We start from the raw sequence: 14,231 nt of genomic DNA on the forward strand, positions 1-14,231 counted from the left end.
GACTTTCCAAGTGGCTGCTGCTTCTCACTGTTCAGGTCTCAGCCTGAAGTTCATCACCTCAAGAAGGCGTACCCAACCACCTACCCTCAAACAGGTCACGCACCCACCACTCACAGTTCTTCTCCCAGAGGGTACTTTGTGTATTCCTTATCCTCCAGCTCTCCCACAGGAAGTGGGGGCTCCTTGCAAGCAGGGATTGCTGGTATGTGCTCAGCCCCTCACACAGCCTTGCCACAGTAGGGGACCTGATAAATGAGGATGGACTAAATGAGTGAAGGAGTAACCCGTGAGTAAGCATCTCAGAGAGGCAGTGGAAGGATGGGGGAAAGAGGAAGTGGTTCCATCAGCTGCCACTTACTCTTCCTCTCACAGTGTACCTTCTCTGCCAATTTTTCTTTTGTTGATTTGAGATAGGGTCTCACCGTGTCACCCAGGTTGGAGTGTAGTGGTGCAATCTTGGCTTACTGCAGCCTTGACCTCCCAGGCTCAAGCACTTCTCCTGCCTCAGCCTCCCAAGTAGCTGAGACTACAGGCACGCACCACCGTGCCTGGCTAATTTTTGTATTTTTTGTAGACGTGGGGTCTTGCCTTGTTGCCCAAGCTGGTCTCGAACTCCTAGGCTCAAGCGATCTGGCTGCCACAGTTTCCCAAAGTGCTAGGATTATAGGCGTGAGCCAACACACCCAGCCTGTTTGTCAATTTTAATAAAATTTCCCAGCATGGAAGGCTTGTAGGCAAGGAGACGGGAATTTGTGATTTTTGTTGGGTCCCACTGTGCCCTAAGGATGATACTGAGTCCTACACAGCCCAGAGCCCAACTCTGGACATAAGAACATTGTTACGGGCTCAATTGTGGCCTTCCCAAATTCGTATGTTGAAGCCCTAACCTCCAAGACCCAAGAATGTGATTTTATCTGGAGATAGGGCCTTGAAAGAGATGTTTAGGTTAAATGTGGTTGGTAGGGTGGGACTTAACAAAATCTAAGTGAAGTCCATATAAAAAGAGGATATTTGGGCACACAGAGAGACGCTAGGAATGTGCGCATACAGAGAGAAGACCACACGAGTTCACAGCAAGGCAGTGGCCAGCTGCAAGCCAAGGAGAGAGGCCTCAGGAAAAAAACAATCCGGCTGGCTTTGATTTTGGAGTTCCAGCCTCCTGAACTGTGAGAAAATAAAGTTCTGTTGCTTAAGCCACCCAGTCTGTGGTGTTTTATTATCACAGCCTGAACAGACTAATACAAACGTTAATATAATAGTCTTATTACATCATGGATGCCTTCAGTAGACAATGGTGAGTTGGACAGAGCGTCCAGGGAAATGCTGTGGTGAGGGTGAAGGACACAGACTTTGCAATCATATCCCAAGGCCACCACTTGCCCCCTTGGGCACGTTACTTAACCTGTGAATCTGTATCCTCTTCTACAAAATGACCCTCACGGAAGCATCACAGGAGATACGGTTTACAAAAGCACCTTTCACAGTTCTTAAAGGTCATTGCTCAACCCATGTCAATGCCCTGCCCTTGCCTTCCCGTCCAACTCAGTTACCTAGAAGTAGTAAGGCCTTGGTTCCAGGAGAATTGCAAAATGCCAAATAGATTCATAAAAATTACTGGGAGAAATAAACACGTATAAGCCTGAGTGTGTGCACAAATGCATGGGTGAGGGTTCCTAACATGGCAGGTGTGGCTGTTCTCTGAGCCTATTGTGTAAGCCTGGGATCCATTCTAATGAGCAATTTTGTGCTATAATTATAGATGGATAGTCTAACACCAGAGGCCACAGGTGACCCTGTGGAACATTTGGAAGAAAAAAACCAGAATTTGGTGGAGTATGTTCACCAGTTTCCCAATGCCAAATAGAACTAAAATTAGACTACTGGCCTAGTAAAGAATCCACATGAATTATTAAGAACATGAGTCGTTTTGAGGCTCCTTGGAATTAACCATGTCATTGAGATATTCACGTTCTTCTGTAAAGATCTCCCTTAAATGATTATTTTAATGTGACCTTCCAGAGGAGGAGAGACCTCTTAAATTTCCTCGGTTCCTGTTGAGCTGCCAGATCCCAAAATGATCAAGTAGGACAACAAGCCAAACTGGAAGATACCACCAGGCTTTCATTAATTTATCCCGAGAGTGAAGGCAAGAGACAAAGAAAAAGAAAAAGGAGGGAGGAGGAAGAAGTAGGGTTAAAAAGCACTGGGCCAGAGTACCCAATGAAGAGAAGAGTCTTAGTCAAGGGCCCCCATAAGGAACATCTTGGTGGACATACCTGAAAAGTGGCCCCCACCCTGCAGGGCTACAGATAAAGAAGACCCCGAATGAAGGTGCCTGGGCTATGAATGCAGCTATCTGTAAGCATATGAGCAATAAGGGTGGGGGGACCTGAATCCTTGACTTCACCTCCCTCCTCCAGAGATTGCGATGTGGGGAGGACAGCTTTCTCCGATGAGACCAGCTGGGAAAAGCCTTGCAAATGCCTTTGGTCAGACCTGAGAGATCATGCCCAGGACTTTAACCCGGAGCTACTCTTCACTATTTATAAGATCTCCAGCCTGGCACGGTGGCTCACACCCATAATCCCAGCACTTTGGGAGGCCAAGGTGGGTGGATCACAAGGTCAGGAGTTCAGGACCAGTCAGACCAACATGGTGAAAGCTGTCTCTGCTAAAAATACAAAAATTAGCCAGGCATGGTGGTGGGCACCTGTAATCCCAGCTACTCAGGAGGCTGAGGAAGGAGAATTGCTTGAAGCTGGGAGGCAGAGGTTGCAGTGAACCGAGATTGAGCCACTGCACTCCAGTCTGGGCAACAGAGCAAGACTCCGTCTCAGGGAGGAAAAAAAAAGATCTCCACCACACCTTGGTCTGAAGTCATGGGTCTTAACTTTAGAGTCAGGAATTACTGGAGAATCTGTTTAAACCTATGAATCCTCTCCTCTGAAAATGCACATAGATATATTTAGCATAAAATTTTATGAAATTTATAAAACCATAAAGAGTACCTGCAAACCCAAGGTTAAGAAATCTATGAACTAGAGAGAAATAGATTACTTTGTCAGGGATTTGAATAATGTATAGGCCCGTGTAACCTTACTATGGGACGTCACTAGAGGATGAAATCAGGTAACATGGCCAGTGACTGCGGAACACTCTAATAGCACCCCAGAACTTTGATATGGTTTAACCACCATGCCCACTTCTTTTTTTTTTTTTCGAGACGTAGTCTCACTCTGTTGCCCAGGCTGGAGTGCAGTGGCACCATCTCGGCTCACTACAACCTCCGCCTTCTGGGTTCAAGCAATTATCCAGCTTCAACCTCCTGAGTAGCTGAGACTACAGGCACATGCCATCATGCCCACACCATCCCCACTTGTAAAGGTGAATACTGGTATGGGTGTGTGTGTGTGTGTGTGTGTGTGTGTGTAAAACATCTGACTTAGTAAATTTAACAACCCAGCAAGCATGTATAGCTTGTGAGACTCAGGAAGTATTTAAGTTGGTGCTCAGTAATTGTATTAGTCTGCTTAGGTTGCCATGACAAAATGCCACAGACTGGGTAGCTTAGACAACAGAAGTTTATCACCATCCTAGAGGCTGAGAAGTCCAAGATTAAGGTGCCAGCAAGGTATGTCTCATTCTGAGGTCTCTTCTTTTGGTTTGCAGATAGCCACCTTCTTTTTCTTTGAGACAGGATCTCAGCCTGTCGCCCAGGGGCTGGAGTGCAGTGGCACCATCTCGGTTCACTACAACCTCTGCCTCCAGGGTTCAAGCAATTCTCCTGCCTCAGCCTCCCGAGTAGCTGGGACTACAAGCATGCACCACCATGCCCATCTAATTTTTTGTATTTTAGTAGAGACAGGATTTCATCATGTTGTCCAGGTTGGTCTCTAACTCCTGAGCTCAGGCAATCTGCCCACCTCAGCCTCCCAAAGTGCTAGGATTACAGGCATAAGTCAAAACTCCCAGCTGGTCTCTCTCTCTCTCTCTCTTTTCTTATAAGAACACTAATCCTATCAGCTTAGGTCCCCACCCTTATGACCTCACCTAACCTTAATTGCCTCCTAAAAACCCAATCTCTAAATACAATCACAATGGAGGTTAAGGCTTCAACATACAAATTTTGAAGGGACACAATTCAGTTCATCATCATGATATTTATACCAGTTCTTCCTTCTTGATCTCAAAAGAATTTCCCCCACTAAATTGAAAGTCTCTTTGCACTACTGGAGTTGAGCCAACCATGAAACAAGTTACTTCCAGAGATACCCAACATCCCTGGATCATGTTGAACATTTAGCCCCAAAAGCATAGAACCTACCTATTCTTAAAAAGGCTTCTTTCTGCAGAGGAAAATTAAATTGCTTTCCAAAATTTTATAGATTATTCTGGTGGGCTATATACATTGATGGGTAGTAACCACAAATTCACACTCCACTGTGAGATTACATTCTATTCCTATACTACTTCAGCAAGGTCACAAACCCTATTAAAAGCATAGTGGCCATGCAGGGCGGAAAATGATGTGAAATTCTTCACCCTCAAAATGTTTAATGGAGGACATGTGGCCACCATTGACTTTTTTGGCTCAAGGTAAGATCTTGGTGGAAAACTGCCAAGCCACTGCCCTTTTAATATACATGGCTGATATATCATCATTCGGAAGACTTTACATTAAAATAAATGAGGTACATTAAAATTGTACTACCCTTTAACAACATTTTTACAAAATCAAGCTCTCCTGCTTCTTGAACCCAAGTTAGCACTAGCAAGGCTCCGTTCTCCTCCAGGGTGTGAGGGTTGTCAGTGCCTAAATGTCCCTTGTATTAGTTCATTCTCATGCTGCTAATAAAGACATACTGGGTAATTTATAAAGAAAAAGAGGTTTAATGGACTCACAGTTCCACATGGCTAGGGAGGCCTCACAAACATGGTGGAAGGCAAAGGAGGAGCAAAGGCACATCTTACATGGATGGAGGGAGGCAAAGAGGGTTTGTGCAGGGAAACTCCTCTTCATAAAACCATCAGATCTCATGACTCTTTTTCACTATCACGAGAACAGCATGGGACAGACCCACCCCCATGATTTAATCACCTCCCACCAGGTCCCTCTCATGACACATGGGAATTATGGAAGCTACAATTCAAGATGAGATTTGGGTGGAGACACGGTCAAACCATATTATCCCCGAACAATATAGCTTCTCCACTTTCTAGAAAATTCGTATTCTTGGGGTACTTAAAACATCATGATTCACTGCATTTTGCCTGAAAGGTGATTCAAACACTCATAAGAAATTATCAGAAGAAAACTAGTTCAATTTGGAAAAATAATAAATGGATTCAGTTAGAGAAACTCAGAGGAATGCATGAATTGGACTGAGAAATCACAATCACAACAAGAGAAACTCCTCTAGCTCAGCAGCTAAGATTTCAGCGTTTCCATGTCATTAGCTAACATGCTCTAAATAACTTTAATTGTTCATATAGATCAGTAACTGAGGTTTTACCATGCCCTACATAAAAGGCTGTTTTTCTATAAGTGAAGGCTTCCATATTGAAAATTCATTCAAAGTTACTTAATGAATTGCCCACTGGAGCAAATAATTGAAATTATCAGAGTGTCAAATAAAAATATGTTTAAGTCCACTTTTTAAAGAAAAAAAAAACCTATAAAATGTTGCTAACAAAGTAATTTTTAGTTTTCGTTTTTAAATCGTCAGTGCTTTTTTCCAGATGCCATTCATCCTTGAAAAAAATTATCTTTTGGTCTATAACTGCAAAAATTATTTTTCATGGGTAGTTTCATATTTTTAAATGTCACTGCATTTTAATTTTTATAATTCTATCAATTTCATGTCTGTAGTTCTTCCCTGCCACCTCAGCTGAGCTCACATGACCAATGTAGGTGCTGTGTTTCCTCTCACAATTATAGCCTTAAGTTACTAATGTTTATTTGAGAGAGGAAAGGAGAGAGGAGGATTCTTGTAAATGGCTCTGAGCATCTACTGAGGGTGAGAAAACTTTAACTAAAATCAACTTGGCTCTTGAGAACTCATTTCTCTTTGACAATTGAAACACCTAACCTTGTCATTCAAGTTAAACTCAATTTGCTACCATTTTAAAATGTAACGACTGAATATCAAACTCAGTCAATTCAAGCCTCTGTTCTTCAGCTTCTTTCTCCTTGGGAATGATTTTTATTGGTGGGTGGGTTGCATTGTCCTGGCACCAGGTGTAAGAGGCAACTGGAGTTGGCATCCACAACTGACTTCCTCCAAACCCAATCAAGTTTGCCTTAGGTTCATTAGCTCTGTCCCAGAATGCTGCAACTCACCTCCAGTAGAAAAAGAGGACGTAGAATGAAGGTACTGGGAAAATCTAAGTGACTTTTCTCTGCTCTGCCTCATGCACAGTGAGGTCTAGTGTATTAGTGCATTTTCATCCTGCTATGAAGAAATACCAGAGACTGGGTAATTTATAAAGAAAAAGAGGTCTAATGGACTCACAGTTCCACATGGCTGGGGAGGCTTCACAATCAAGGCAGAAGGTGAAGGAGAAACAAAGGAACGTCTTACGTGGCAGCAGGCAAAAGAGTGTGTGCAAAAGAATTGTCCTTTATAAGACCATCAGATCGCATGAGTCTTATTCACTATTACGAGAACAGCATGAGAAAAAAACCCACCCCCATCATTCAGTTACCTCCCACCAGGTCCCTCCCACAACATATGAGGATATCTAGAAAGTTTAAGATGAGATTTGGGTGGGAACACAGCCAAACCATATCATCTAAACTGTGTGAGACTCTCTCAGCTCATTACCTGGACACTTTAGCCATACAGTCTCAGAGACCATGCTGGACATTCTTGGGTCAAGAGGAACAAAGTGTGGTCTGCAAGGCTAGGGAGAGAGGTATCTTCAGAACACACCAGCATCCAAATCATCCCAAATCTCCTTGCTCCAGCTGGATCAACTTTTATCTCCATTCTTTCACTAAGGTATGATTTACATCAAGTGTATGAACAATACAATTAGTTTTAACAAATGTATGCACTGTTGTAACCTATAGTCTTATCAAGATATGGAATATTCTATCACCCTCAAATTTTTCTTATGCTTCTCCCCAGTCAATTACCACTCCTAGGCAAACGCTTTTCTGATTTCTATCATCACAGGTTAGCTTTGTGTGTGCCAGAATTTCATATAAATGAAATCATGCAGTGCATGCTATTTGGGGTCTGGCTTTATTCACTCAGCATCATGTTTTTGAGATGCATGCATGTGGCACTGTTAGTAATTTGTTCCATTATATTGCATTGTATGAAATTTTTTCCAATTTCTCCCTTCCATCTTTATTGATTCACAAGATTTTGCACAGAAAACTCTTTAGGGGCTAGAACAGCAGTAATTGCCTCACACTGCTTTCAAGACTTCAAGTTTCAAATGCAAATCATTTAAAAAAAAATACAGTTCCTGATTTGAGTTAGATCCAGGGACAGAAAAGTAGCACATACTTGAATGTTACATGATCTACAAATGGTGGTCATATTTTCCTTGGGAAAGTAATTCTGTTGGTATATATTTTTCACATACTCAAAAGGCTCGATCTCAAGCAGTAATAAACACAAGCAAAAGTGATTTAACCCTTAAAATAAATATTCAGAAAAACTTCTCTGTACATACAAGTGAAAGAATAGGTAACACTTTCATGCAAAAAATCATTATAATAATAATTAAGTATTTGTTCATATATGTAGCTGAAATCTGCTGTTCCAGCCCACATGTCCCCAATAAAGAAGGGAGGCACAGACATAGATGACTCTGTGGTTCACTATCTCACAGCCTTTTTGTACTGGGACACTATCACAACCAAAAATTTATCCCTCGTTATATTTCTAGAATTTTAAATTTTTTTCTTTGTTTCTTTCTTCCCTTTTTTATTTGTTTTGTTTTGTTTTATAGCATGCCAAATCCTTTGGTGTGCATGATGGCTTTCAACAATCTCTAAGTTTTTATTTGCTTGAATATTCTGGAAGTAAAAGCACATTAAAGCAACTATGAGACGTACGTAACCTTTCTGTGACTGGGCCATTTTTGGCTATAATCATCTTTAATTTTCCTAGTCCTCCCACAGATTCTCTGTTTGTGCCCATTGTAAACTGCAAGAAGAGTCTTTTCTGTTCATCTGCAAATGAATGAACATTTCCCAGAGCTCCCTAATCAGAACAGAGTCCCTGGTACAGCCACCGTCATATTCTGTAGTTTCTTCTAGTGCTTTGAAATCTAGATTCTGCCTTCCACATATAAGCAATTCGATGTCTTCTGGTCTGAGTAAGTACTTTAAGGGAGATTCATTGGTCACCATATGAAAACCTCTCCGAAAAGCCTTCAACTGTTTTTCTACTGATTTGTTGAGAATGTAGTCAGAATAAAGACTGACAAATTCCTTCCTGTTTTCATTTGTAATTGGAATTCTATCACCATTTTCCTTTAGATCATACATCACTGTGTTACCAAAAAGATCTGTCTCTGATATCTGGAAAATGATCATCATGTCATCTTTCATATTCCCTTCATACTCCAATAAATCTTTTAAACTCTGATGTAGAACTTGGTAAGAGCTCCTTTTTTCCCCATTGGCTTTCTGTAGACAATCATGGGAAAATGTACATCCAGTATAAAGTTATTGTAAATAGCCAGACTTGGTACTATGCCAATCAGGGTAAACTGACCCTCAGTTTCAAAAGAAGATGGATTAAACCAAAACAATTTTGTAGATTCTTCTTATGTGAACATACCAATATCTGGATTGCAGATGTCCTCCACAACCAACTGAAAAAATTCTTTGGAAACACCTCCCTCATCAACTCTTTGTTCTCCTTCAAATTCCACAAACGACTGCTTCTTCAAGTCTTCAGGATTTTCCACAGCAATCATCTCTAGCCGGACAAGTGCATCATCTATGATATGGTCATGTCTAACTTTGAGTCTCAAATATGGATTCAACTGCTGTCCTTGAACTAAGCTGTAGAGAACAGTGATTCTTCATTCACTGTACATGCAAATTCTATTGTCATAATACAATCCCAAATTCTTTGTGACAGCATACAATATAAAGGGACATATCATAAAAGAGAATTTGTTTCTACTTTAAAAAAATGTATAATCTTTATCCATTTCTAGAACCTCATGCAGTGGTTCATTAATAAACTCTTCAAAAGAGGATAAGTGGGTTTTGACAATCCAAGGTTTTAACACCAAGTTCAGTTTCCAGGGGGTCTCAAGAACCTTTCTTGTTTCTTCTTTCTTTTCCCAAAAGCTCCTGAAGTGTCAGCTCACTGGACTCAGGGATGGGCTCTTCATCATCTTCTTCAGTGTGATTCGTGTCCACTTCCCCTCCCACTACATTTGTATAGTAAACCATTTTCAAGCACTTGGAAGCAGCAACAATGGCATCATCATCATTCACCAGATTTCAACTGTTAAATTCATTGCTCATGACTTTATAAGTAATAAATTGCTGAAATGTCTCCATCATTCTCCGAATCTGGTTTGCATTGTATTTAGACCACAGTCTGATCAGTTTTCCTTGGGCTGCAAGGGGTAGCTTGCTCATTGCTTTGCAAAATAATGGCAAAGCCATTTCCAGATATTCAAGACTGGAGATTTCTATTCTCCATTACGATAATGAACAAATGCAGATAATTAGGATCTCAAGAGCATACGTTGTGACACATCAAGTCACATTCCACGTTAGGTAACAAATATACAAGTGCATTGAGAAAGGCAGTTTCAATTTTTTCATTAGAGAGCAATCTGGTGTAGACCCTTCTAATGGCATCAATATACACAGACACATCATCAGGGCCTAATATTTGCAAACTGTTGTCTCCCTGTGAGCTATCACCTACCCTTGGGGAGATGCTTCTGAATCTTCTTCCATAGCAGTAGGAGAACATGCAGACTTTTCCTTTTCATCTTCATCCCTGTCTTCATCCTTTGCTTGAAGAGATTTCAGTTCTTCCTTGGTATGCTGTGTAACTTTCTAGAAGCTCTGTACCAATGCCTCAGCACTAGAAAAAAACTCTTCCAATAACTCGGATTAAAGGGGAATAATCCTCTTTCTCTGCATAATTCAAGAATTTCATATACCTTCTCTTCTGCTAAGTAAGTCACATCTTTAAAATGTGTATGAAAATTTTTTAAATCTGTATGAAAAATTGGATTATTCCCAATTTTTTTACTACCATGAATAAAATTGCAATGAATGTTTACATACAAATATTTTTGGACATATATTTTTATTTCTCTTGGGTACATTGATCTACCAGCACTGTGAGTCCCTAGATAAGGAATAAACTTGCTGGGTCAAAGGGTAGATGTATGTTTTGCTTTATTAGAAACTGCCGAACGGTTTTCCAAAGTGGTTGTACTTAGTCTTTTTGGAGGGAAACTGCTCTTGGTCATCTCACATCTTCTTCTACTCTGTTGTTTAAGATATGAGTTCCACATTCTTTATCCTCCAAGCAATCGCTGCCTTGAAGCCCCACATATTTTCCTCTCTAAAAACTTCAGATTTTACAAATACAAAATGGTATCACTCTACTAAGAATTATAAAAGCTTATTTTAGAACAAAAAGCCAAGAATTGGCCCGATGTGGTGGTTCACACCTGTAATCCCAGCACTTTCGGAGACCTACGTGGGCGGATCACAAGGTTAGGAGATTGAGACCATCCTGGCCAACATGATGAAACCCTATCTCTACTAAAAATACAAAAATTAGCTGGGCGTGGTGGCGTGCACCTGTAATCCCAGCTACTCAGGAGGCTGAGGCAGGGGAATCGCTTGAACCTGGGAGACAGAGGTTGCAGTGAGCCAAGATCGCGCCACTGCACTGCACTCCAGCCTGGTGACAGAGCAAGACTCCATCTCAACACAAACAAACAAACAAAAAAAGCCAAGAATTTGACTATTTGTTCACACTGTGTTCTTTTTGGTCTTCCCGTCACTGACAGCCTGAGACTTGTGGCTTAATTTAAATGACCAAAGAGCTACAGGGTCACAAGTGGTGAAAAGAAAGAAAAACACATGAGATCAGATTTTTAAATATCAACTAGCTATTTGGGGCACCCAGCAGAGCCCAATAAACTTGCCGAATAAGTTTACTCTAAAGGTTTGGTAACAGCCAATGAACAGTGCAGGAAAAATATGTTGACCGCGGCTGGGGGCATTTCATTTACTATTCCAGGGTATTTCCAACAGAGAAACAAGGAATTAATTCATCTTTCACTCAACACCTACCTCTCTCAGTGTATTTCTATGATGTTAGAAGAAACCTGAATATTGCTATAAACATTATCCCTCTGTCTGTAAAGTACAGGTCATAGAGCTATTACGCTATGATTTTTATGTAGGCAACAAAATTTTCTTTTAAAAAATTCCAGAAGTACATATACTAGTCAGCTGCAGAAGTTCTCAAAGAATTATGCCTCCCAAAATTCATGCCCTGGTGTAGCTCTTGCCCCTTCGATTGATGCTGAATAAACTAGGTTACTTAATAAACACTAGAATTCCGTGGAGGTGATGCTTTGCAGCTCTGGAACAGAGCCTTTAAAAGGGCTGGCATCCCTGCTTTGTTGCTGCTAGGAGCTCTGCACGGCCATGGAAGAAGTATAGCTATTCTTTGTTGTTGTTGAGACAGAGTCTCGCTCTGTTGCCAGGTTGGAGTGCAGTGGCGCAATCTCGGCTCACCACAACCTCCAACTTCCTGGTTCAAGTGATTCTCCTGTCTCAGCCTCCCGAGTAGCTGGGATTACAGGCACGTGCCATCACGCCCAGCTAATTTTTGTATTTTTAGTAGAGACGGGGTTTCACCATGTTGTCCAGGATGGTCTCAATCTTCTGACCTTGTGATCGGCCCATCTCAGCCTCCCAAAGTGCTAGGATAACACCAGTTAAGCCTATCTAGTTGTAAAAACAAAGACTAAAGGTATGGCGAGGTGGCTCACGCCTGTAATCCCAGCACTTTGGGAGGCTGAGGTGGGCGGATCACAAGATCGAGAAACCAAGACCATCCTGGCCAACATAGTGAAACCCTGTCTCTACTAAAAATACAAAAGTTAGCTGGGCGTGGTAGTGCGAGCCTGTAGTCCCAGCTACTCTGGAGGCTGAGGCAAGAGAATAAGTTGAACCCGGGAGGCGGAGGTGGCAGTGAGCTGAGATCACACCACTGCACTCCAGCCTAGTGACAAAGCAAGACTCTGTCTTTAAAAAAAAAAAAAAAACTAGTAATTTTGACTGTTGTTTTTCTTACTTTCGTATGAATATTTGTGTATATATTAACCAATTATGTTCCTTTCTTCCCCTTCTCCCATTGAGCTAGTATCTATCATTAGATGTGTTAATAATTGGTTAGTCTTATATCTCAGTATTCAGGTTACAAGATATCAAAGGAAAAGTGTGATGCAGCTTGAAGGATAATAACATCACCCAGAGATGGACTATATGACACATGAGACTTTGTATCCTTTTGGGGCAAGAAAGCTAGCAGGTGTTAGATTGTTTGGGGAGTGTCATTGCATCATGTTAGAAAGTTAAATATAGGTTAAAAAGATATATATGGTGCCAAGTTAACAATGGGTTGACTATGTAGTATTGTTTGTTTGTTTGTTTTTGTAGTTTTTTTTGTTTTTGTTTTTGCACCAGGCTGGAGTGCAGTGGTGTGATCTCGACTCCCTGCAATCTCCAGCTCCCAGGTTCAAGCAATTCTCCTGCCTCAGCCTTCTGAGTAACTAGGAATACAGGCAGGCGCCACCATGCTCAGCTAATTTTGTATTTTGGTAGAGACAGGGTTTCACCACATAGGCCAGGATGTTCTCGATCTTTTGACCTCATGATCCGCCCGCCTTGGCCTCCCAAAGGGCTGGGATTATAGGCGTGAGCCACCGCACCCAACCTACTATGTAGTTTTATGCATGCCAACTGGTCTGCTAGCTCTATGATTCCCAGAATTATCTTCTGGGAAACCTGAGCGAGATTTGGAAGGCAGAAGTGAATGGTGACCATTGACTCTTCAAAGACCATCATTGTTAGCACAACAAGAGATAGAGGCAGAAGTGCTGGCAGATTCCAGCCCTCATTCATGCTTTCCCTCCTCTGTATCTAGCTCTTCTTCCTGACTGCAAGCTTTGCTGACTGTGATGGGCAATTTTACGTGTCAACTCAGAGGGCATTTTTGAGATAAGACTAACATTTAAATTCGTGAACTTTAGGTAAAGTAGATTGCCTTCCATAATGTGGGTGGGCCTCATCCAATACGGTAAAGGCCTGAGCAGAACAAAAAGATCAGCCGCCCCGAGCAAGAGGAAATTCTCCAACAGACTGCCTTCAGCCTTCATCTGCACCATCAACTCTCCAGGGTCTCAGGCTTGCCAGTCCCGCTGCAGATTTTAGAGTTCCCAGCCTTCATAATCATGTGAGTCAATTCCATAGATAGAAAGAAAGATGGGTAGATGGATAGAGAGGATAGATAGATGATTGATAGATAGATAGATAGATAGATAGATAGATAGATAGATAGATAGATAGATAGATAGATAGGCAGATAGACAGATAGAGAGATAGATAGGCAGATAGATCCTGCTGGTTCTCTTTTTCTCTGAAGAGCCCGAACACAAGGGCCAACAGTTTCCAGGCCCATAACCAGATGCAGAGGCAACAGCAGGCTTCCCAGTCTTCTTCCCATTTTCACTCCTCAGTTGATGTCCCTGCCTCCCCATAATCCTTTGTGAACTCTGCCCTTGTCCACTTGCACTAGCATTTCAGAAGGCAGGTTATAGACATTTCTCTGATCCTCCAACCCCTCCTTGTAAACCACACTTCTGCAACCCCATCCATAATGGTATAAGGCCTTATTCCTGTGATAAACCTCTTATTCTATAAAACTCATAATGGTTCTGCTGTCTTTATTGTGCCATGACTGATACAATGTATTACCATTTTGTGCAAAAGAAACTGTGTTAATGTTCTCAGCATAGACAGTAAAGCACTAACACTGTTAAATGGTTCTCATTTCTTGTCCCATTCATCCACTCATTCATTCACTGAGGAAACATTTGCTGAGTGCCTACCATTGGTCAGGTACTGTACTAAGGTAGCAGACTTAAAATACACGAAGGGGTGTGATGTGAAGATGATCAGCATCTAGAACTATAACCATCGAAGGAAA

The 14,231-nt window shown here is 41.6% G+C and overlaps 1 pseudogene; it reads right to left on the reverse strand.

Annotated features, from left to right (window-relative positions):
• Positions 1-7,959: 7,959 nt before the first annotated feature.
• LOC105713539 (ubiquitin-protein ligase E3A-like) lies at positions 7,960-9,683 on the reverse strand (annotated as a pseudogene).
• Between the last annotated feature and the right edge of the window lie 4,548 nt (positions 9,684-14,231).

This window comes from Aotus nancymaae, unplaced genomic scaffold (genome assembly GCF_030222135.1).
Source record: "Aotus nancymaae isolate 86718 unplaced genomic scaffold, 86718_ANA_hifiasm-v0.15.2.pri h1tg000022l_1, whole genome shotgun sequence".
NCBI classification, from domain to species: domain Eukaryota; kingdom Metazoa; phylum Chordata; class Mammalia; order Primates; family Aotidae; genus Aotus; species Aotus nancymaae.